The sequence below is a fragment of the Rhinatrema bivittatum genome, chromosome 5 (assembly GCF_901001135.1).
Source record: "Rhinatrema bivittatum chromosome 5, aRhiBiv1.1, whole genome shotgun sequence".
NCBI lineage: Eukaryota > Metazoa > Chordata > Amphibia > Gymnophiona > Rhinatrematidae > Rhinatrema > Rhinatrema bivittatum.
In genome coordinates this window covers 262,375,829-262,399,251 of record NC_042619.1, presented here as the reverse complement: position 1 = coordinate 262,399,251, position 23,423 = coordinate 262,375,829, and the positions used below count along the sequence as shown (strand labels likewise).

The window sequence follows — 23,423 nt, the reverse complement described above, 5'->3', positions numbered from 1 at the left end:
TCTGACTTGCCAGTGCTTATGCTGTTTCCTGTTTTCTTCATTTGGATCCCTTTTCTATTTCTTGGAAGATGTTCTTTTAGATATTATAGTCTGTCTCACCTCACCTTTTAACCATGCCTTCCTTCTACCTTTTGTAATGCATGGAGTACATCTGGTTATGTAAGCTACCAGTATTACTGTCAAAGAAATACTCTAATACTCTGAGAACAGTGCTGATAACTTATGTGACCAATGTTCATGTCAGGGCAACGCTGTAAATATTGGGAGCTGGATGCAAGATCTGAACTCCCAGCTGCCATTAAATGTTTTTCTTTTTTTCGGGGGGGGGGGGGTCAGGTTGGGTGGTTGGGTAAGAGTAGGCTTGGCACGGGTAGAAGGAGAGCGGGAGGGTATCTAAATGCTGCAAGCCTTACTCTAATTGAACTTTGGGAGGTGGGAAGGCTTTTTGGGCCTAAAGGCCCACAATATTTAATACTCATTTTGGGGGGGGGGGGGGGTGTTTGGGGATCTTTTACAAGGGTGAGTGTTGGGGAATCGAGCTGTGAGGGTTTTTCCTGTAATCACTGCTTAACCGGCGATATTCTTTGAATTTCATCAGTTAAGTTACCTAATTAGCAATATTCAAATCTAGCCGGTTAGGTTTCAAAGTTATCTGGATAACTTTATTTGGGGATATTCATTGGGATATTTATCCTTGTACATATCCATGATAACTTATTTGACTTAAGTTAGTCAGATAAGTTATCAGGCTGTAAGAGTGCCCGCTAGTGGTACCTTATGAGTCTGCGCTGCTCCATTCTGGGACCTGGCTGGACAGGAGGAGTTCAGAGGGTGTGACCAACTTGAAGGGAATAAAAGCTGGGACCCAGCTTCTGTAATATTGCTGACCTAACCCAAGGTATTGTAAGTACATGAAGATACTGGAAGAGGTAGGCAGTCTGGTGTATACTTTGTTTTGTGTTGTAAATAAAGAATCACTACATGAAGAAGGCTGGAATAAGCATGTTTCTTGACTCCAGAGAGTGAAGTTTTGCTCAGCCATCCTCACATATGGTGTCATAATGGGATTTCTTTAAGCTAGGCACAGAGAAATAAAGTGAAACAAGTCTCCATGAAATATATAACTGTTTTAGATGAGCTTTTTCTGCTGGCAGTTGGCATTCAAACTTTTCTTCTGTTACATTCCATAGTAGACGATACTGATAAACACTGGTTAGTGTTGTTTTTATTAAATCAAGAGTGTTAAATTCTTTGCTCTTCAAGCCTTTCTTTCTCTGTCATAGTCTGTGATGCAGTCTAGTGAAAGACTGACAGGAAGGAAGAATAATGGTGCTAGCACTCCTAGGAAGGAAAGAATATGGCATTAGTACTTCAGCACTGGTAGTTGCAGTAGCAGTATAAAACAATAAAACTAAGATCCTAGAGCCAAAGCACATCTACACTGCCGCTTGAAGTGTTAGATTCAGCTGCTCATGGTTGTTTTGTGTATCTTTGTTCTGTCTCTTATGTTCCTTAGATAAGTTAACCGTGCGGAGCCACCTGTGGCTGCCATTTTGAGAAGGCGGATCAACATGGTTCTGAGACCAGGTACTTTCCTTATTACAGGAGCATAGATGGTCATGAATTGGAAGAGAAGTTCTCTGGAACCTTCTTGGGACCTATCACATTTAGTTCTGGCCTAATCAAATTTCTGGCAAGTAAAATTATATTGTTTCTCTGGGAAATTCTGCTTTTCCAGATATGAAATGAACTCTGGTGTTAACAAGGACTTACTTGAATATCATTGGTCTTATGGTCTCAGTGATAGAAGTGTTACCATGAACCAGATTCCATATAAGAGTGTTACAGCGCTGACTTATAGACAGTAAGCCAGTTCCCAGACTATCTACAATATCGGTTGTCAATATCTTTACATTGGTGAATGTCCAGGGAATATCTAGATAAAGACAAAGTTCAGAGTACTTTTTGGAGAGTCCATATTACAATGGTTGTGAGTTTCCTGGGGAAGCGGGGAGGGTGTTATCCTCCTTCCTCAGTCTTCTTAGTAACTCTAGTCAGTAAGATACCTGAAAAAAAATGGGGGACAGAAGATACTCCCTGATGCTGCAAGAGACATTCAGAATATTGAATTCGTTGGGGGCTAGATAGGCAAGTCTTTCAGCAATTCACATTGCAAGATGCTTGAATGTGTAAGTAGACTGGTTGAACAAAGTTACAGGGATGACTGTGCAATAGCAACATATGTCCTGGCCCAAGACTGGAAATAGTCACGTCTCTATATTCTGAGTCTTGCTAATTCAAGTAATAATAAGGATCAAATTAACAAGGGCAGCAGTAATTTTGCTGACACAGTTACAGCTAAGAAGACTGTGGTTTAGAGAATTGTTAGATCTGAAGGTGTCTAAACTGTTGAGACCATAAGACATACAGAGATCATACCTAAAGGCTCAGTAAGGCACCCAAACCCACGGTATCTGAAACTTCTACTTTACAGATTAAAAAGGGAAACCTTTTGGGGAAGTTTTCAAAGCCACTTATGAGCATAAAACCATTTTTATGCTTCTAACTAATTCTTTGAAAATAGTCCTAGTGGGTATGTATGGGACATTCCATGTCAAGTGGACCAATTTAGAAAATCATCCACGTTTGACCTCCTTCAAATTGACTAAAATTTAGTGTGAATGTTCGCTAGGGTCTCAAACAAAACTATGCAAAACATTTTGGCTGGATCTCTATTGGTTCGAGCTAGAGGCAGCTGATTGAAGGTCACTCTTGGAGTACTGTGCTCCGTGCAACACAAAATGGCCACTTTGTCCAGGCACTGCAGCCAAAAAACCCTTGTTAGGGGCCTGAAATTTTGTGGATTATTACAACCTCTGGTACTAAGTTCCTGTGCAAAGTTTGGAACCTGACATGAGCTTGCCACCCTTTTTATGGGCCAGCAAACTAAGTGAAAAAGTTTACAAAAGAAAGTTAAGGCCTGTTTTGACTCCTCATTGCTCCTGATGTATACTTCGATTCAGGCCGTAACTGGATCAGTAGTCATGGCCCATGATGTACATCTAGGATTTGCACTAGGAGGCTTTGCAGCTAACTGGAAGCAAAGATATAGTTACATAAAGACATGATGTCACCTTTTTATGCAAATTTTCACCATTTTTTTGGGTGTAAATATCTCTACTGTGTAGTTTCAAATTTTTTTTCTTTCTAGTGTCATTTGAAAGAGCATCTTTTTTGCTTCATAGTCACCCTGTTTCGTCTTGGACCCAGCCTTGCTTTGGTCAGACTTACAGTCCCAAAGACAAGCATCATTTGCATGTGTGAATGCACTATGTTAAAAAGAGCCATTTTTGGCACCCAGCTATTAAATATGCAAATGAGCTAGAGATGTGAAATTTTAAAATGCAGCTCAGTTTACTGTGCTTACCACACTTTTAGCTTTTGTCAGATTTGTTTAGACATATTTTCATAAATTAGTCATCAAAGTCAGTGCAAAACTTTGTATGCTGATTAGTTGCCTTGCATTGGTCAGTGGTGGCTGAGCCATTGCCAGTTCAGCAAAATTGACAACTCCATTGCTTAGGGGTCACTCCAGACAGCTAGACAAGGTACCAACCACAGGTTTACAAGCTTTTATTTAAGCACAATACAAGAAAAAGGCAAGACACTACATATGAGAATTGCTTAAACTGCAGATTTCACAAAAATTCACTGTGATTTTTTCTGCCTTGCACATGCTTTTGAATGTCCCATCGATGCGTTACAAAGTGGCTTTTGAATAAATGTACTGCCTGCCTGATGAAGTTGTTATGGGTGCATCAAGAGTAGCAATAAAGTGTTCTTTTGGAACCCACAGGAGTCTCTATGGGGGCAGCCAGTAAAATGATCTGGCAGGACCTTGGGGGTGCAAGAAATTGACCAAGATATCACATTCCTCAGTTGAGACTTCGCAATTATAGCCATAGATGCAAAATAAATACTGACCAGGTTGGAAGCTGGATACTTGAGGGGCAGGAAAATATTCACGTTCATGTTCTAGAACACTTGCAATGAATGAGGTGACATCATTCGAAATTTTGCTAATGCAAATTTTAGTTCCATCAATGGGCTTGAATTGATGATTTTCCCTTGTACCTGCAACTGTATAACCTTTGCTAAGCCTCTCATCCTGCACAGATTTGACTGCTTCAGTGTCCTCCTTTAGCACAAATCAAAATTTGATACCAGGACACACAGAGCACAATGGTGTCAGGCCAGGGCATGTTCCTAAAATCTCTGCCATAACACACTATTAACATAACGTTACCACAATTCCTTGTGAAGGCGATACTTTTACATGTTCAGGCTTGCATGCAATAAATAACACAGCACAATAAAATGTCCATTTTAAGGGGTCATTTATAAAAGTATGCCGAAGCAAGATGAGTCATAAGCTACAATAATTGTAAGCACAACAAGCTTCGTCGCACTGTAGAATTTCACATTTCTAGATCATTTGCATGTTACACAGCAGGGTGCCAAAGATGCCTTTTTCTAACATAGTGCGCCCACGCATACAAATTACGTATATCGTTGGGGCCTTAATTCTGACTAAAGCAAGATCTGGGCAACTTTTGTAGAAAAAAAGATGTTCTTTGAAATGACATAAAAAAGAAATGAATTAAAAACTACACAAATGAGATATTTGCACTGGAAAATTGGCAAAAATTTGCATAAAAAAGTGACATCGTGTCTTTATGTAATTATATCTTTGCTTCCAGTTGCCTGTAAAGCCTCTTAGTGCAAATCTTATACGTATATGCCATGGGCTATGACTACTGGTCCTGTCAGGGCCTGAATCAAAATATAGGTTCGGAGCAATGAGGAGTCAAAGTAGGCCTTATATTTCTTTTGTAACATTTTTCACATACTTTGCTGGCTCTTAAAAAGGGAGGAAAGCTCACGTTATATTCCAAACTTTGCACTGGGACTTACCACCAGGGATTGTACTAACACACAAAATTTCAGGCTCCTGAGAGGTGTTGTTGGGCTGCAGCACCTGGACAAAATGGCCATTTTAGGTTGCATGGAGCATGGTACTTGGAGGTGATCTCCATTCAACTGCCTCTAGCTCTCCAGCCAATGGAGATTCAGGTGAAAAAGTTAGTATGGTTTTGTTCGAGACCCTAGAGAACATCCATGCAAAATTTCATTTATTTGGAAAAGGTTGAGTGTGGACCCCTGGTCGACTTGATATGGAATAACCTGTATGTAAAAGTATGCACCTACTTTTATGTGTACTCATGATATGTATTCTGGAGGTGGGGATAGGACTTAGAAATGGATTTTCAAATGTCTGTGCTAAGTTTACATGCAGAAGTTATGCACTTCTAGGTGCCAGTATAGCTTGTGTACATATTAGGGGACTTTTCTCCAGCATTTTCAAAGCGATTTTATGTGCATAATTAGAAATATTACACACCATCCAAAATTTTTAGGAGGTGGGAAATTCTTTCTCCATCAACAAACAGGGCTACATTGCCATGATATATGGGGGATGTCATCCGACAGCATCGAATGGATCCATCTCTCTAGCTCAGTAAAGTTTTACCACTGATTCTGCATACACACTATCTCATGAGCCCCTCAATCATTTTTTTGTTAAAGCTTCTGCTCAAAAATGTACCTTCTCTGTACTTTTTTCTTTTTATATATTCAGGGATTTTTCTTTAGCTAACTCGCTCTTTGAGTTGCCTTGCTGTCCTGGCACTGCCTCAGCAGAGCTATCCGTGCTAAACCAAAAAAAGGAAAAACTTTGTATAGCTTGAGATGTTCAGCTTCAAGAAAGCCACATCCAGTAGCTTGAAATACTGTTTGTGGCCGCAAGATGTCCATCACTGACAGCCACGATACCTGTTACAGATGTCTGGGTCCTGTTCACGATGCAGCTACCTACTATAACTCTGGTTGGGTGTTGCTGAGATCCCAGAGGAACAGGGCCTGGAAGATGGAGGAATTTCGCAGGTTGGCGAAAAGGAGTGGAACCTCTTCGGGCTCCCTTTGAGTCAAGTCGAGCAGGAGCTCCTCAAGCAGAGCTCCCCTGGGAACTGGACCCACCATAGTTCAGGGGTCGAGCAAGATGTGTAAGAATCAGGCGCAGAAGCCAGTGAGCTTCTCGGCACACCCATGGACTGTTTCCCCTTCTTTGTGGGGCTTGTCTGTGCAGAAGAAAAAGAAGTCTCCATTTGTTGGAGACGGTGGTACAATCAGTGCTGCAGCATGTATCATTAATGCACCAAGCCTTATTTATTTATTTTTATTTTTTATTTATTTTTATTTATATTCTGCTTTTCACACTTTTTTTTCAGCGCTTCAAAGTGGATTACATTCAGGTACTGTAGGTATTTCCCTATCCCCAGAGGGCTTACAATCTAAGTTTGTACCTGAGGCAATGGAGGGTAAAGTGATTTATTCAGTGCACTTGATGTAGGAACATACATACATTGGTGGGAACCAGAGAAGACTCCTTGCAGTTACCTTCCTCCATGTTGGTGCCCTTACCTATGTCTCACCTCCTCAGGCTAGATCCCAGACCTTCTGTAGCTCCTTCTCTTCCATCCACTTTTGTGGACTTTGGAGACTCTGAATCTATGTTCATTGTACCTCTGGTATTTATGCAGCCACCAATGCAGTTAACCTAGGAGGGAGTCTCTTCTTTGAATATAGTACATGCTTCTCAAAAGGATGACACTATATTAATTTCTTCCTCAACATTGGGTCAAAGGACACAACAGTCCATTCAGGTGGCTGAATTGGTGAACTTTCATTATCTCGTTGGTTGGCTGGTGACGAGGGCACACTTTAACCTCTCCTGTCTAGAAATTCAGATTTGTTCCCGCAAGGGAACCTCTCTCTTGCTCTCTCTCTCGCTCTCTCTCTCTCTCTCTCTCGGGAGCACCCATCAGAGGTCCCAGCGGTGGAAACTGGTGGGTATCCCATCCCTCTCTGTGGAGGAATCTAGACAGTCTGAAGATGGAGGATGGGACAGCACCATCTGGAGTATTTTCCTCCAAGATGACAGAGAACCTCAACCCAATCACTATCATCTTCATCAGGATCATGTGTTAGAGTCCTTCCACCTCTCAGTTCAGAGGAAGGAGCTACAGATCCCTTACTTACCTGCCAGAGAATTCATCGCTGCCAGAAGATATCTCGTACTATAATGTAAACCACTTCAGAAATTATAAACTGTTTTTTATGCATGGTCACATAGGTAGCTGTGTGGTTCAGGCTTTGGGGTTTCCTTGATTAATTAAAGTTGTTATAAGTTAACAGTTTATAATTTTCCTCAGCAAAGTTTCACCAATAAAGGAAAAATTAATTATTTTGACACTGGTATTATTAAAGTTAAATTTATTAAACTGGCAATAGAGAATATGGTTTACTGGGAAAACAAATATAAACATGAATTATGACACAAATAAATATATTTTAACATTGGTACCAGGTTTTAAAACATTCCAAACATTTCAGATAACTATAACTGTATTTCAAATTCTGTCTATCTTATAAAATATTTACTGCACTATTAACTATTTAAATGTTTTTCTAAAAGTCTTTAATACTTTTACACGTGTATTCGTTGGTGCACTTATCTTTGACTCCCACGATGACTTGTGTACGCTTTTTTTTTTTTGACAAAGATGAAATGTTTCAAAGGCTACAGTTCTTTCTGGATTTATGCTTGACCACGTCGTCTCTGGAGCTTGACCACGTCATCTCTGGAGCTATTTCCTACTATTCTAACTTTAAGAAATCAATAAAAGAACCTGTCTCCCTCAGCTGTTAATTTTTTTTACTTTCTTTAATCTTACTAGCTTCAAAATAAAAGGCTAATTCAGTTCCCTGTCTACAACTAGGAAAGGTGAATAAAAATAAATTAATGTTTTCAGATTAGACACTCTTTAAATTAGTTATATAACACATGAGATCCTTATACCCATTCAGTCACTCTTTCCTTAAACAGTTCTCAGATAACTGTATTTAAATGGAAATGAGGTTTTGAAAATAAGAAGTCTTGAAGCCCAAAATGAAAATCCTTTTGTCCTTCTGCCAAAAGTGCTTTTAATTTCCCTTTGGAATTCAGCAGCAGTCACCCTTATCTTCAGGTGTACAGAGGAATATATATAAGCAGCAATATTTGTCTGCTTTTAATAGGGCTTTAACTTCAGTGTAATTATGATATCACACAATCAGTTTCACAAGTTTCTTTCATTCAGTTAACTATGAAAGCTGAGAAATATCCGCATTTCAGCTGTGTTATTTTTAATCTCACTAAAGTACTTTCCTTACCTTTGGCAGGCAAATAATCCCTCTCATTCATTCTCATTCACTCTTGGTGTTTCTTAAATATTTTTTTAGGTGTTTTACACAGTATAAAGGCCTAAATAACAGAGCTCAGCAGCGCACTCTCTCTCTCTGTCACCTTTCCCAGCTCAACTCCCTCACTGACCAACTGTCAGGCAGAGAAAACAAAAAGAATATTGCTGATGTCATAAAAAGAAAAGTGCCTACTTGGGATAGATTAGTAATTAACAGAAATCTTTAAAAAAAAAACAACAAAAAAACAACCCTTGGTTCAAGAGACTAGTAAAAAGGAAACCCATCGGCCGCCGGAACACTTTGTCTTTGGCTGGTAAGCCTATACGAATTGCCTGCATCTTTATTGGACCCCGGACCGTGGGAGGAGGGACCTTCTCAGTTTAAAAGACCTTTTGCCGCGGCGTGTCGCCTAAGCCGCGCTCGCTGAAGGGGTGCGTGGCTTTGGCCGGCGAAGGCCCGGATTTACTTTACAAATATCTGGAAATATTGTAAAGGTATTTGCCTTTTTATTCTTACGGAATTTACTCACGGCGGCCATAGAGACACACATTGTACCTATTTGAAGATACTGTCGGTTTTGGCGTTTTCTTTGTGATTTCCTAATGATGCCACACACCAAAAGAAAAGCAAGGGTCAAAGAGTTAACGTCTACACCAGTGCCTGGTGTTTATCAAACACGAATAGAAGAAAGCTTCAAAAGGTCCTCAATAACCTCGGGGATGGCTGCAGGGGGTGTCAATATGGAGCAAGAGTTGAGCCCAAAGCCTTATGAGACATCTTTAAGCCCTGGGGCTCCCGCCAGACCTGAACCTCCGCAAGTCAGAAATATTGACTTAACGTCAGCAATAACTCCGAACTCTGGTCCCCAGAGGAGCTCAGGGAATATATCTGAGACTCCGGAGGGCCCTGTGAAAGAGGGTCCCAGGGTACTAGAGGGGATGAATAATATCACATCTGAAATGGAGGACACTATGGGGGGAGGAGAAGGTGTATTTCAAGTAATAACTCCTAAAGAATTTTCTTTAAGGGAAATTGGTGAAATGATTATTCAAATGAATAAGTCAATTAATACACTGTCTAACAGAATTCAGCAAGCATTACAATTGAATTATGAAGTAGAACAGAAGGTGGGAAAACTGGAAGTAGAAATTAAGGTGGTTAAAGAGAAATTAGATAATAATAGTGAGATTCAAACTAATTTAATAAGATCAGAGAAATTCTGCTTGGACACAATAGAGAGTATTGAAAATCAGACTAGAAGTTCAAACTTAAGATTTCTAAACTTTCCAAAGATAAATCTTATCTCTCCATCTGACTTATTTCGTAGCTATCTAAAAAATGTACTGAAATATACAGATTCCTCTATCCCAGCCTTATCGAGGATATTCTATCTTCCAACTCAGAGTGGTGAGGTATTAAATGATTCAAAAGAAGAAATTGAAACAGAAGTTAATTTAACCGATATATTGGAAAAATCTTTTGAGGTGAACATATCATAGAGAGTGACATTAATTGCCCAATTTGTTTTTCTCACAGAGAGAGATTCAATCTTGAGATCCTTTTTTAGGAATCAGGATAAAATGTTCTATGGACAATGTATAAAGATATTTCCAGACATAGCCTGCCCCACACAACTTCGCAGGAAAAGATTTTTAGCGATGAGAGCTGAGATATTGCAGAGGGGGGGGCCAAGTTTGTCTTAAGATACCCATGCCTTTGTATAATTATCCACCAAGATTCTCGTTATATTTTTACTTATCCAGAACAGTTAAGAGAGTACTTGAATTCACACTCCTAAATCTCCCCATAGGTAGGGAGGTTAATAATTTAACGATGAGGGCTAGACAGGTATCTTACTTTAATGTTAATTTCTTGTTGTGATGCTCCACTAATCGATGCGTGTTTCTATTTTCTTTGCACAATGAATGTTGAAGATAACCTAATTTTTCTTATTTTTCAGAAATATGTTTTGCATATTGATGATTTACATTTTAAATTATCAAATGTCTTCTGTATTTTATATGGAAATTCAATAAAAATATTAAAAAAAAAAAAAGGAAACCCATCAACCAATCCAAATGCATTCCCAATTATACCAATTTTCCAAACAAAATAGCAACTTGGCTATAATTTGTACCATTCTTTTAAACTTTGTTATAGTGAGCAGATGACCAGTGCTCTGTTAAGGTAATAGCTTCTCTGGATACCCATTGCTATGGTTCCCAAGCACTTCACTCAATGCAGGCATCACTGGCACTTATACAGCCCCTTCAAATTAATTATTTTATTTTTAATTCTCTTCACCACATTTACAATAAGTTCTTGGATAAGTTTGATAACGCATTCGAAGTCAATGTCTTTATGGACAAAGAACCCCAAGCCAAGGTCTTCAGGATACTTTGGATTCTGGAAACGCCTTCTGAACCTGCAGCAGTCCTAATCCATTCAATCTTGTGGGAGCTGCAAATGATAATGTGTGATAATATGGCCACCTGCCCCGCCCCACCACCCAGGAGCCAGGAAACTGAACCTTTAAGTACAAGATTCAACAGTCCCCTGGGTGTGGAGTGGTTCAACTATCGCACCAGTCTGTGGTTGCTGAGTTGGTGTTGAAATGGGCTAAGAAGACCCAAAATGTTTTCCAACAACCCCTAGGTAACGACCCTAGGCTGTTGGACAACTTCATGAAGAAAGTCTTTCAGAGCTCAATGCTTAGTATCAACATCGTAGCCCATGGACTCTACATGGTACATAACTATCAAACTGAAGCCCCTGGTAGAATCTCTCGACAGGGAGCTGGAAGTCTTTCAGCAGGCCCTTCTAGATGTAGGATGCAGGAAGTAGAACAGTGCAAACGCCATTCAATTTTGTGGCAAGCTCTTCTGTCGCAGCAACTGGAGCATGCTGGATGGTTTGGTTGAGAGTTAGCAGCCTTCATGAGAACATTCATGACAAGTTAGCTGATATTTCTTGTCTGGCGATAATGTCTTTGGGGATAAGGTCAGAGAAACCATTTCCAAGATTAAGGAGCAGCATGATGCCATTCAATTCTTATCAGTGGGAGCAAAGACATCTTTACTTCGCTTTTAAACATTTCTTCTTCCAGAGAAGCCCCTTTCGCCAGTTCCAGTGATATCATGCTTACACTTACACTACTGCAACAGCAGCTTCCCACCCATCAACTTAAGATGCCCTAACAGGCCTAGCCTAAGACTGGACCCAGTTTTTGATGAGACTCTACCCTTAGATGACAAATTCTCTGGTAGGAGAAAGGATTCACTCTGTTCCTCAAAGAGTGATGGAAGATCACCAAGGACCATTGGATCCTCAAAATTGTGGAGTCTGGGTACCATTTGCATGTCTCTTATCCCCCAATGCTGCATCGTTTAGCCTTCAATCCTGGATCTGGTTTATTAAACCCAACTCTGTCTCGAGGTGAAGTCACTTCATAGCCAGTGGGCAACTGAACCCGTCCCCCCCAAAGACCACACAAGGGGTTTCTATGCTTGCTATTTCCTTATCCCCAGGAAACAAATGAGAGAAGTTCAAAATGAACTCCTCTATACCATTCTGCCGTTCAAGCAGGAGACTGGATGTGCGTCCTGGATGTGAAAGATGCATATGCTCACTTACCCATTCAGTGTCATTGAAAATACCTCGGGTTTGTAATGGATTTCTCTCACTATCAATATAAGGTTCTTCTCTTCAGGCTGTTGACAGCCCCAAGAGTCTTCATGAAATGCCTAGCAGTAACGGCGATATACCTTCATTGTGAGGGGATTTGTGTCTTCTCTTACCTGGATGATTGGCTAGTGACAGAACCTTCCCTAGTAGGGGTGTTGTCTTCCCTGTAGAAGATGATCCAGCTCCTGCAGTTGGTTGGGTTCATAATCAACTTTGCTAAGTTGAACCTCATTCCTACTAGAAAATCAAGTTTATCAGGGCATGGATAGACTCGTTGGAAGAGAAAGCATTCCTTCCTTCAGATTGGGTGTTTGTCTTTGATCACGTGTCCAGAAGATACTACAGCAGCAGACTTAAGTCCTGGCCCGAGCAATCCTGGTTATCCTAAGGGTATATGGTGGCAGTGGTGTATGTCAACATGACATGCCTCAGTATGAGAATTCTTCAATGGGGCCTCATAGCCTAGTAGAATCAGCTGCTTCAGCTTTGCATACCCCATGAAGGTTAGGTTACATGGAGATGAAAATGTCTCTCTTTTGGTGGCTAGATCCTTTGGTAGAGATAGATGGTTCTCTTCAAATTCTACCTCCTCAGATAACACTGGCAACAGATGAGTCCACCAGGGGATGGGGCATGCACACAGGCTCCTTCTGAACTTGGGGGATCTGGTCAGTGATAGAACGTCTGTATTATATCAACGTCTTGGAGCTATGAGCATTGAGAGTATTCTCACATCTCCTACAGGGAAAGTTAATTCTGATCTAAACCAACAAACAAGTGGTGATATCCTCAAAACTCTGCAAAGAATCTCTGAAAATTTGGGAGTAGGCTTACAGTCAGAGTTTTTCTCCAAGCAACATATCTTTCTGGAATCTCCAACATGGAGGCAGATTGCTTCCTCAGGGATTTTCACTCCAGTGAATGATCTCTGGACCAGTGTGTGGCATACAAGCTACTTGTTTGCTGGGGTCGCCCGCCAACCGACCTATTTGCATCAGAGGATAAACAGAAAATCGACAAAGTTTTGCTCCATTCTTCAAAACAAGTTCAGATCCACTCTGGATACTTTTCTGCTCAAGTAGGGTGGCTTTCTTTCACTTCTGTTGGTGGCAAGGATGGTGCAGAAGATACTGAAAGACTGGGCACATCTTAGCCTTCTTGCTCCAGCTTGGCTCAGGCAAGGGTAGGTCTCTTACTTCATCAGGTTGTTAATCTACCCACCAATTTCCCTTAGGATATGATTCAGCTCTACTAATTTGTCTGTCATTCAAGCCTTCTGTGGGAAACCGAGTGGTGTATCCCAGGCTGGAGGCACAAAACCACATGGACTCCAGTCTTTTCTAATGCAGGTAAAACTTTATAACAGCACTTTAATAGAATGCAGACTGTCATACCTCAGCAGTATTCAGTTACATACTGGGTTTGTAGATTGTCTTCCTCTGGACAGTGTGCACTCCCTCCCTCAGGTTTGGTAAGGATAGATTTACAGGAGCTGCCTCTGATGTCCTGCTGAACCCAGCTGCGCTTACACTCTTTTGCTCCCTGGCTGGCCCCGCACTCAGGACTCTTCCCTGTCCCGCTCACAGAACTCTCTCTCTCTCTATGGAACTTAAGGTGGACCAGACATCGAGCTTGGTCCTGCACATACAAGGGGGAAAAAGAGGTCACTCTGCTACACCTCTCTTCCCTCAACTTGATGGCGTGGATGTTGAGTGCTTGATAGTCTCATCATTGTCACTATCTAAGGAGATTGAGGACATTATGATTTCAGCCAGGACACTGTCTACCAGAAGAGTGTACAGTTTTAAATGGAAGCATTTTCCATCATGATGTCAGGTATTCACCTTGAACCTTATTTGCCTGTGTTCCAAAAGATCTGCTTCAGTACTTGTTTTTCCTCTCTGCTTTAGGCTCAGTATGTCATCGATCAAAGTACATCTTGGTGCCTTTGCTGCTTATGACCCTCAAGTGGATGGAAAGCTGATCTCCGTCAAGTTTCCTTAAAATTTATTATCTGGAGACTGGTGTTTCTTGTCACCATCACTTCAGCTACAAGAGTTGGCGAGCTACAAGCATTAGTTTATTATTCTCTAGATCTACAATTTTTTCAAAACAGGGTGGTACTCAACAATCACGCTAGGTTTCTACCAAAAGTGGATTTGGTATTTCATTTGAATCAAGCCATTCTTTCCTCTTTGTCTTGCCAGACTAGTCTTCACAGTGGGTTTCGTCCCCCTATCAGTAGATGGAGGTAGAGGTCCTGACCTCTTCCCTGAGGCCCTCTCCTATATAGGCCAGTTCAGCAGGGAAGGCATCAGTAGTTCCCTGCCTGCAGCAGACAGTAGGTGGAGCTGGTTCGGCAGGAGGAATATTCAGGGGCGATGGCCTCCCTGAGGTCGCTTTTCGCGGGAAGTTCCTGGGCTGGGTCGGGAAACACCTCCTCGGGACAACGGCCCTCCTAGGGTCACGTTTCCCTCCCCCACACAGGCGATCAGGCCCCTTGCATTTCCTGGCAATGAAAGGAAGGTACAGCACGGCAGTATTAAGTAGGCCTCGAACCTAAAACTGCAAGACCCGGACCAAAGTCCCCCAAACCCCCGTGCCGGCAGGTAAGATGGGAAGAGGCAGGAAGTGCGTGCAGTGTGGCATGTCCCGATGGTAGCAGGCTCGTTCTTTTGCAGTTGTGATGACATGCCATTGGGGGGCCTGGAAGAGGCAGCGAGAGAGACCCATTGAGTTCCTTTCCCCCAGCCAGTCCCAAAATGCCAGCAACAGATGCCAACATTGCCTCTGCTCAAGCTCCCGCCTCCTCTCCAGTGGCATTGGAGGAGGAAGTCTTGGAGGGGGAGGAGTTCTCTTCCGATTTTGTGCTCTTAATGCACAAGGACTACGGGGAAATGAAAGGTACACCGATGGGCTCAGGGGGCCCCAAGGTAGAATCCCCGAGTCCACCCCCATTCATAAGAAGAAAAGGAAGTTCAAACTCTAAGAAAGGGAGAGGCTCAGTCCCATACCCGAGCATTTTTTGGATGAGCAGTCTCCAGGAAAACTACAATTTTGTATGAGGAAGGTGGGACCCTTAGGGACCTGCAGAATAGAAGGATTGAGACACTTCTCAGCAAGGACTTCGAATGTCTAGCCTAGCTCTGTGCTCAGCAATCTGCGGAGGATATGCGGCAAGGGCTCTGCTCTGTACTTTATAGCCATCAGATGGCAATGCCCTCTACGATTTGATTTTGATCTCGGCCAAGCAGGCTGTGACAAGCATGTGATGACTAGGGCTTCCTATTGTTAAAGAGCTGGGCAGCAGATTCAGCATCCAAGGCCAAACTGAGTAAACACCCATTCAAAGGAAAATTGTTGTTTGGAGAGAACTTAGTCTCTTATGAAGAGCCTGGAAACCAGACTGCTAAGGCTCCCAGAGGATTGGAGCAGGAGGCCAAAAAGAGGGTTGGGGGCAAGCAATGCCCCAGGGATACCAGGCAGACTAGGTGGACGAGGTTCCAGCCCAGTGGGGAGGCCAGGTCATGCGGGCAGCCCTTTTGAGGGACCAGGCGCGGTTCTAGAGACTCGGGCATTTGAGGGCAGCCCCCCAAAGGATCATAATGATGGTGTGAGGGTCCACTCAGTGCTTCCACATGTGGGAGGCAGACTGAGAGGCTTCTATCATGAGTGGACCTTAGTAACTACAGACCAGTGGGTATTAGACATTTATGAAAGAGTGCTACTACCCAAAACTAAAGAGCAGTATAAAAGAACAATTTATCCCGTCGCCATGCAGTGGAGCGAAGAAACAGGCAGTTCAGGAAGCGGTTGCCAGACTATTAGCCCTCAAAGCCATTACCCCAGTCCGGAAAGAGGAAAGGGCACTTACTCCATCTTCTTCACAGTTCCAAAAAAGAAACTCAAGGAAGTGAATCAGGTGCTGAAGATATTGTCTTTCAGGATGGAGTCCCTAGGCACAGTCAAAATGGCAGTGTGAAGAGGCAAATTTCTCTCTTCTTTGGATCTAACGGAAAGGTACCTATATATACCCATGCAGGAGAGCTTCCAGAGGTTTTTAAGTTTTGCGGTTGTAGGCCATCACTACCAGTTTCAGGCTTTGCCGTTTGGACTGGAAGTGGCACCTCGAACTTTCACGAAGGTTTGGTGTTAGTAGCAGCTTCCTTGAACAAGGAGGGAATCAGAGTCCATCCCTATCTAGACGACTGGTTGATAAGAGCAGTCTTAAGGCAAGAAGGGGATGAAGCAACAAATAGTCATATGATGACTAGAAAGCCTGCAGTGGATAGTAAACAGACTCAGTTATTTAGACCCATCAGACATTAAATTATCTGGAGGTCCTCTTTGATACATGCAGGGGGACACTAATCCTTCTGGAAGAGAGAATAGCCAAATTGCAGCAGCAGGTGAAAAGTTTACTGTCCTCCAGAAAACCCAAGGCAAGGGCTTATCTACAAGTATTAGGATCAATGGTGGCGTACATTTTGGCAGTGCCCTGGGCACAAGTACACGTGAGATCGCTGCAGGAATACTTACTTGCCAGCAAAGTGCCACAGAAGCTGGATTTCGATTGGCAACTTCTGCTTCCACCGCACATAAAGCAAAGCCTCCATTGGTGGTGGAACAAAGGCAACCTGGCCAGAGGCTCAAGCTTGGACCCCTCTTATTGGGCCCTTCTGACCAATGCCAGCAACAAGGGGGGTGTACTGCGAGGGGCAAGTAGCACAAGGTCTCTTGTCCCAGCAGGAGATACAATTCTTCATAAACAGGTGGGAGACAAGGGCAGCTCACCTAGCCCTAATCAGTTTTAGAGCAAGGCTGGAAGGTCGCACAGTCCGGATCCTCTCGGGCAGTGCAATGTCTGTAGCCTACATCAACAGGCAGGGAGGAACCAGGAACCCAGAGATGGCATTGGAGATTGCATAGCTGATGGCATGGGCAGAGGAGTACCTCCAAGACATCTTGGCGGCTCACATTTCGGGAGTGGAAAACGTACAAGCAGACTTCCTAAGCTGACAAAAGATGGACCCAGGAGAGTGGGACTGTCAGAGGAGGCATTTCAGCAAATAGTGTCCTGATGAGGACGTTCCTAGTGGGACCCGATGACCAAGAGAAGCATATAAAGGCAGCCAATTTCGGGGAGGATCACGTGATGTGGTAGCTGGAAGGACGCGTTTCTTTTCAGCTCCAAACTTGCCTCAGCGATCGCGCATCATCCCGCCGCGTTAAGAGCTGAATCTAAGCGTCAGAAATCACTGGGGACAAGGCTTCTGTCCCCGGTCAGCTTTCGAAACAAGGTAGATCTCCCGATGACCACTAAGCCCGGCAAGAGAGACAAGGACAAAGCAAAAGCGCCCAGTGTAAAAATGGCGGCCGCAACAAACAGTGAGTCCCCCTCCCCCTCGTTGCCGCTGACACTGGCTGACATTAAGGAAGCGATAAGGGAAGCGCTCGATGAAAAGTGGACGGTGCTTACTGATCAGTTAGGGGAGGTTCGGGACACTCTTGCCGCCACAATTAGCTGCTGCCGAGATGCGGATCTCTGAGCTCAAGGATGCCGGCACGGTGACTGTTTCCAAGATGGCGACACATGCTAACAATATAAGTGATCTGCAAGCCAAGGTCGACGAGCTGGAAAACAGGATGCGCCGTGACAATCTCCATTTCCTGGGGTTTCCGGAGAGCACTGAAGAACGATCGGTGTGCTCCATTTTGGAAACTTGGCTCCTGGAGGCGCTGAACCTGCCTCACCTGCAGGGGAAGCTGGTGGTGGAGCGGGCACACCGACTTGGCGCGAAAACCCCAGTATCTGGCCAGCCGCGACTAGTCATTGCTAAAATATTAAATTCGGCGCACAAAGCGGAGTGTATGAAGTCTGATTTGACATACCAGTTGCACCCCATCCGCATTTTTCAAGATTTCTCCGCTTCTGTGTCTGCGGCCCGGAGGAGCTTTGCCCAGATCTGTTCTACCTTGCATAATAGAGACCTTAAGTTTGCATTGTTGTTTCCAGCCCGCCTGAGGATCTGGCATGCAGCGAGGGTTCACAATTTTGATTCTGCAGACCGAGCGAAAGAATTTGTGGATTCTCTGGACACCTGATCGACGGCTGGCTGATCTAGGGGCACTTAATCTGCATCTCAGCTAATACAGAGCTAATGTGAGCATGGAAATTTTTTTCTCTCACTTGCTTATTCCTCAGGCTGAGATGGACTGACAGACCACTTGTCTTGGTGCCTGGACACTGCGTTAAATCTTTGTTAGTTGAAGCCCTTAAGTTGTGGCAATTTGACCAGTTCATTTGCTCCTTGCGGTTTTGATTTTTTTTTCTCTTTTTCCCTGGATTCGACGGATCCGTAGTTCTATATGGACTGGGCTTAAACCGCAAGTGGCTTCTTGTGGACCCCTTCATTCCCACTTCGGACGAGGTCCTAGAACTGCTGGGAGCGGTGGGGGATACTCGGGTATATCAGAACTGGACTGGGCTTGGTCTAGGGAAACTTTCTGGTTTTCACGAGCCTCAGTGGCATCTTGGGCTTCTGGACAGTTCTAGCCTTTGGGAATTGCAACATTTTTTCTTGGACTGTAATTCAGCCTATTTGACTCTTCTGTTCTTGTCTCCTCCAGTGGGGAACTCGTGGCTTAGCGGCCAGTAGTAGGCCCCACCGGGGCGCGGGGAGGGTTTAATTTGGATAAAGGGATGGATTTCACTGGCATTTATCTGTGGAGTGCTGTGAGGCGGGGCTCCGGGCACATTCTTACATGATCCTTGATCTTCCTTCAAGAAGGTTTTGAGTGTTAGGATGTGGTGGAGTTACAAGAGGGGGAGTCAAAATGACTTGATGGGCGGGGTTGGGGGGGGAAACCTGGAGGGCAGGGAAGAGGGAACGGGAGGGTGTAGGGTAGGGAAGTGGATAAGGAACGTTGGTAGTGAGTCTGTGTGGAGGAATGTTACGGTTATGCTATGTAATGCATGGTCTCTATTCCAGGTACTGTGGGACGGAGGAAGGAAGGTGGGAGCCTTAGCTGGGAGGGCTCTTGCCGGACTAAGTTGGAATACGCGGTGGTGTTCTCTCTTTTTCAGTTTAGGTTATACTCATCTCTCCGCAGCCGAGCATGGTAAACTGAGGCGGGACTGGGTGGGGGAGGTGAGGTCTGCTTCTGCCACTTCAAAGTCGGCGGGTGTAGCTATCTTGATTCATAAGCGGCTTCCTCTAAAAATTATCAAAGAAATTGTGGACCCTCAGGGTCACTACCTTATCTTAGTTACTGAGCTTTACGGCCAAACTGTCGTGTTATGCAATGTCTATGCCCCTAATAACTATAGTCCTGCCTTTTTTAGAGGACTTTACTCTCATTTGATCCCATATCTAACGGACATACTGATTGTCGGAGGGGACTTTAACACTGTTTGAGACGCGACGCTAGATGTCTCTCCCCTCCGTTGGTGAGACCAGGGTCAAGGAAAGGATCCTCAATTCTTGGAGGACAAATTATATTTGTTGGACGTTTGGAGACACCTTCATCCAACAGAATGTGACTTTACGCATATCTCCCGAGCTCACGCATCTCAATCGAGGTTAGAATATTTTCTTGTTAGTAGCCATGCATTTTCTATGATCCAGGACGCAGAAATCGATAATATCATGATCTCTGACCATGCGCCAGTATGGGTGGACTTTCAATTTTTCGGTGGACAATCTGGGGTAAAATTGTGGCGATATCCTTATTTTTTGGCTAATGATACACAGTTTCGTGACTATATCTGGGCCAAATGGACGGACTACATCGACCTTAATCAATCTCATACATCCCAATCGGCTCTGTTCTGGTACATGGCGAAGGCGGTATTATGGGGCGTTATAATCTCCTATATATGCCATAGAAGAAAGGTTCTTAATAAGCGGATCCTGGCCTTGCATGCAGTTAAGGAAGGCCCGGGTTAATTTGACTTCTGCTGTGACTTCCCAGGCATGGTATACCTATCGCTCCATACAGGCAGCACTAAATTCCCTTTTACACCAGCGAGCAAAAAAAAGTTTTATATATTATCAATTTTGACTCTATCAATACACAAATAAAATGGGACGTCTGATGTCCAATTTGATCCAATCCACGAGCACCCATAGACACATCCCTGCACTGAAGACAACTACCAATCAGGTAATTCGGGATACTCCTATATTAAAGAGTTTTAGAGACTTTTATTCTGCCTTATATTCCTTGGAGGGTGGAAACGACTAGGTATATGAGTGGTTCTGTTCTTTGTTGCCTCTTCCGAGCCTAACAAGTGAACAGAAGGAGAAACTAAACCAACCTATTTCAGAAGAAGAGGTTCGCTTGGTCATACGTCATGCTCGGCCTTTAAAAGCCCCGGGCCCAGATGGTTATACCGCAGAGTTCTACAAATCACTAATTGACCAGATAGCAGGCCCCTTGGCCGCGGCGTTCACGGAACTGGTCAATCAGGGCTCCTTTCCGGTGCATGAAAATTTGGCGCTTATTACCCTCATACCAAAGGGGGGTAAGGATCCCCTCCTCCCTGAATCTTATCGCCCCATATCGTTGTTAAATTTGGATATCAAATTATTGGCCAAAATCTTAGCAGATAGGCTAGCTGTCATTATACCCTTATTAGTCGGAGACCATCAAGTGGGTTTTGATCGTCAGTGCTATGCACTTGTCAACATCCGACGAGTCTTGATGGCCATGACCATGTGCCATCAAATGGAAACTCCACATCTCATTATCAGTTTTGATGCTGAAAAGGCATTCGACCGGGTGGAATGGCGTTATCTTTTAAATGTTTTGCAGCGACTGGGGTTTAATGGTTTTTTCCTGCAGGCTCTAAGGCTCCTGTACACAGATCCCAAAGCAATTATCCTCGCCAACGGAGCGCAATCGGAACCCTTTGCCATGGCTCAGGGTACCAGACAGGGATGCCCATTGTCGCCCTTACTGTTTATTTTGCAGTTGGAACCCCTTCTTTTAGCCATACACCAGAATCGAGAGATTTGGGGGGGGTACTATTTGGCGCGCGCATTTTTAAGTGTGGCGTTTGCAGACGATCTGCTGATTTTTATTACAGATCCTCTGAAATCTTTACCCGCCTTATTGTGTGTGGTCTGGGACTTCGGAGTGTTCTTGGGGCTTAGATTGAATGAGTCTAAATCCTATGCACTGGCCTATCCTCCCACCCTACTGGGGACGTGGACTGATACTTTTCCGTTACAATGGGCTACCGGTTATCTTAGTTATTTGGGGGTACGCCTTCCGTCCGATCCTGAGCACATATACCAAGCAAATATTCCCAGACAGTTGCAAATGACTATCGACAGTTTGGCCGGTTGGAGTAAACTCTCCTTTCCCTAAGTGGCCGTGTTCAGCTCTTTAAAATGATCCTCTTGCCGAAATGGCTCTACCTTCTTCAAAATATCCCTATCATCTTAAAGTGCGCAGATCTCAAAAAACTAGAGGGTGCCCTGCGACGGTTTGTTTGGAGGGGAGGGAAAGCTAGAGTTCCACTTTCTTGGTTGAAAGCTAGATGGGGCAGGGGAGGTCTTGGGCTGCCTGATTTGGAGGCATATAATCTGGCCTATAATTTAAGGATTTTTAGGGATTGGTTGATAGACAAACCGACCTGTACCCCACTTTATGCAGTCAAGGCAGTGATGAACCTGTTGGCCTTGGCATATGTGGTGCAAACTAGCTCGACTCACCTTCCCACTTTTCTCACCCTGCTTTGATCCATCCGCTAAGGCAGACATGGAGACGGCTGTCTAAACTGTTGAAGACTGAAGTTGTATGTGCTTATTTTCTCCCGGTAGCGGGCAATGTGAAATTCAGCCCGGGAACTCAGTCCTCTAGCTATCGGATTTGGGAGTCCCGAGGCATAACACACTTGGGCCACTTGTTAACAACGGAGGGAGTGCTCCTTCCTTTCCAAGAATTCCTGACCACTTATGGGTTTGGAGTCACACATCCCCTCCCTTATTTACAGATAGGTCATTATATACAGGCACTACCTGCGGAAACTAGGAGTCCCTCGCTGTTCCATGCTTTAGTTCAGATATTCCACTTTAAGAGGGCTGAAGCACCATCTTTGTCAATGTATTATAAGACCTTACGCAGGAGTTTAGAGGTGGACATGTGTTCGTTATTGGAGGCCTGTTGGAATGGAGATGGAGATTTTGTGGTTACTCAATTTATTATACAGGGGTGTTTCAGATGGATAGCCAGGATCTCGAACAACATGTACTACAGGGAATTACAATTTAAGTTTCTCAGCCGGGCTTATGTATCGCCGCACATGGCTTTTTGTCTCACTATAGCCTCTTCGGCGAACTGTACCCGCTGTGGGCTCTTTGTCTCATGTTTTTTGGACATGTGTTCCCATACAGCGATTCTGGCAACGCGTGGCAGCTTATTTGGCTGACTTGCTAGATGTTGCCTTTCCAGTTTCGCCCCTGTGGATACTATTCGGATGTGTCTCCCCGATTAGGATTCGGGATCCTGGCCTCCCGCCTGTTTCTCCGTAAAGCTTGTCTTGTGGGGAAAAAGATGATCCTTTCCAATTCGAAATCCACAGAAGCCCCGTCTTTCTGGGCCTGGTGGAACAGCTTGCATGCCATGATGACCATGGAGAGCCATGGCGTCCCGGACGTCTCCTCAAAGTAGACGGCGATTCCTTACAGTATGGCACACTTATATCCAATCACTTTCCCATCATGCTCTTAGCCTTGTTGTTAATGATTAACCTGTCTCCTTTTCCACTGTACAGTACTTGGAAGATGGTATGCCACAGCGGCATTCAAACACTGCACGGAGCGGCAGTAGCCACAGCGGCATTCAAACACTGCACGGAGCGGCAGTAGCCACAGAGGCGTTCACGGAGCGGGATGCCAGGGGCCAGTAGTTGGTGTTCCACCTTCACGGAGCGGAAGGATGGAGGGCTGCTATTTCCAAAAAAAAACAAAACAAAAAATAAAAACAGGGGTGGGTAAGAGTATGGGGCAAGGGGGTGGCCTGCTTGTTGCAGAGGTTGCTACCCCCAACTGAGCTGGATGTCACTTGGATGCAGATTCAAAGCTGCTCTCTAAATTGGGTGGAGGGGAATTAGGGCTGGAGGGTACTGGAAGCCAATAGTGGCAGGTGGGAGAGAGAAAAAGGGAAGGAAAATGGATTGAGTGCGTAGCTTGCTGGGCAGACTCGATGGGCCGTTTGGTCTTCTTCTGCCGTCATTTCTATGTTTCTATGTATGGTTTATGTTATACATGGACTCACTTCTGTGGAGCCGGAGGGGGGGTGGGGAGAAGGGAGGGAAGGGGGGTAGATATTTTGTTAACGTCTGTGGTAGTTTGTTCTGGAGGGGGCTC

The 23,423-nt window shown here is 44.1% G+C and overlaps 1 protein-coding gene across 6 annotated transcripts in view; it reads left to right on the top strand.

Annotated features, from left to right (window-relative positions):
* The window catches only part of NSD3 (nuclear receptor binding SET domain protein 3), a 502,906-nt gene that overhangs the window by 79,654 nt on the left and 399,829 nt on the right, over window positions 1-23,423 (top strand). Inside the window, exon 2 of one of the 6 annotated variants that reach the window (XM_029603931.1) lies at window positions 1,517-1,587. The exons of the other annotated variants lie outside the window; for them this stretch is intronic. The gene's annotated coding sequence lies outside the window, so the exon portion shown is untranslated. The remainder of the gene's footprint in view (window positions 1-1,516; window positions 1,588-23,423) is intronic. 6 annotated transcript variants of the gene reach the window in all.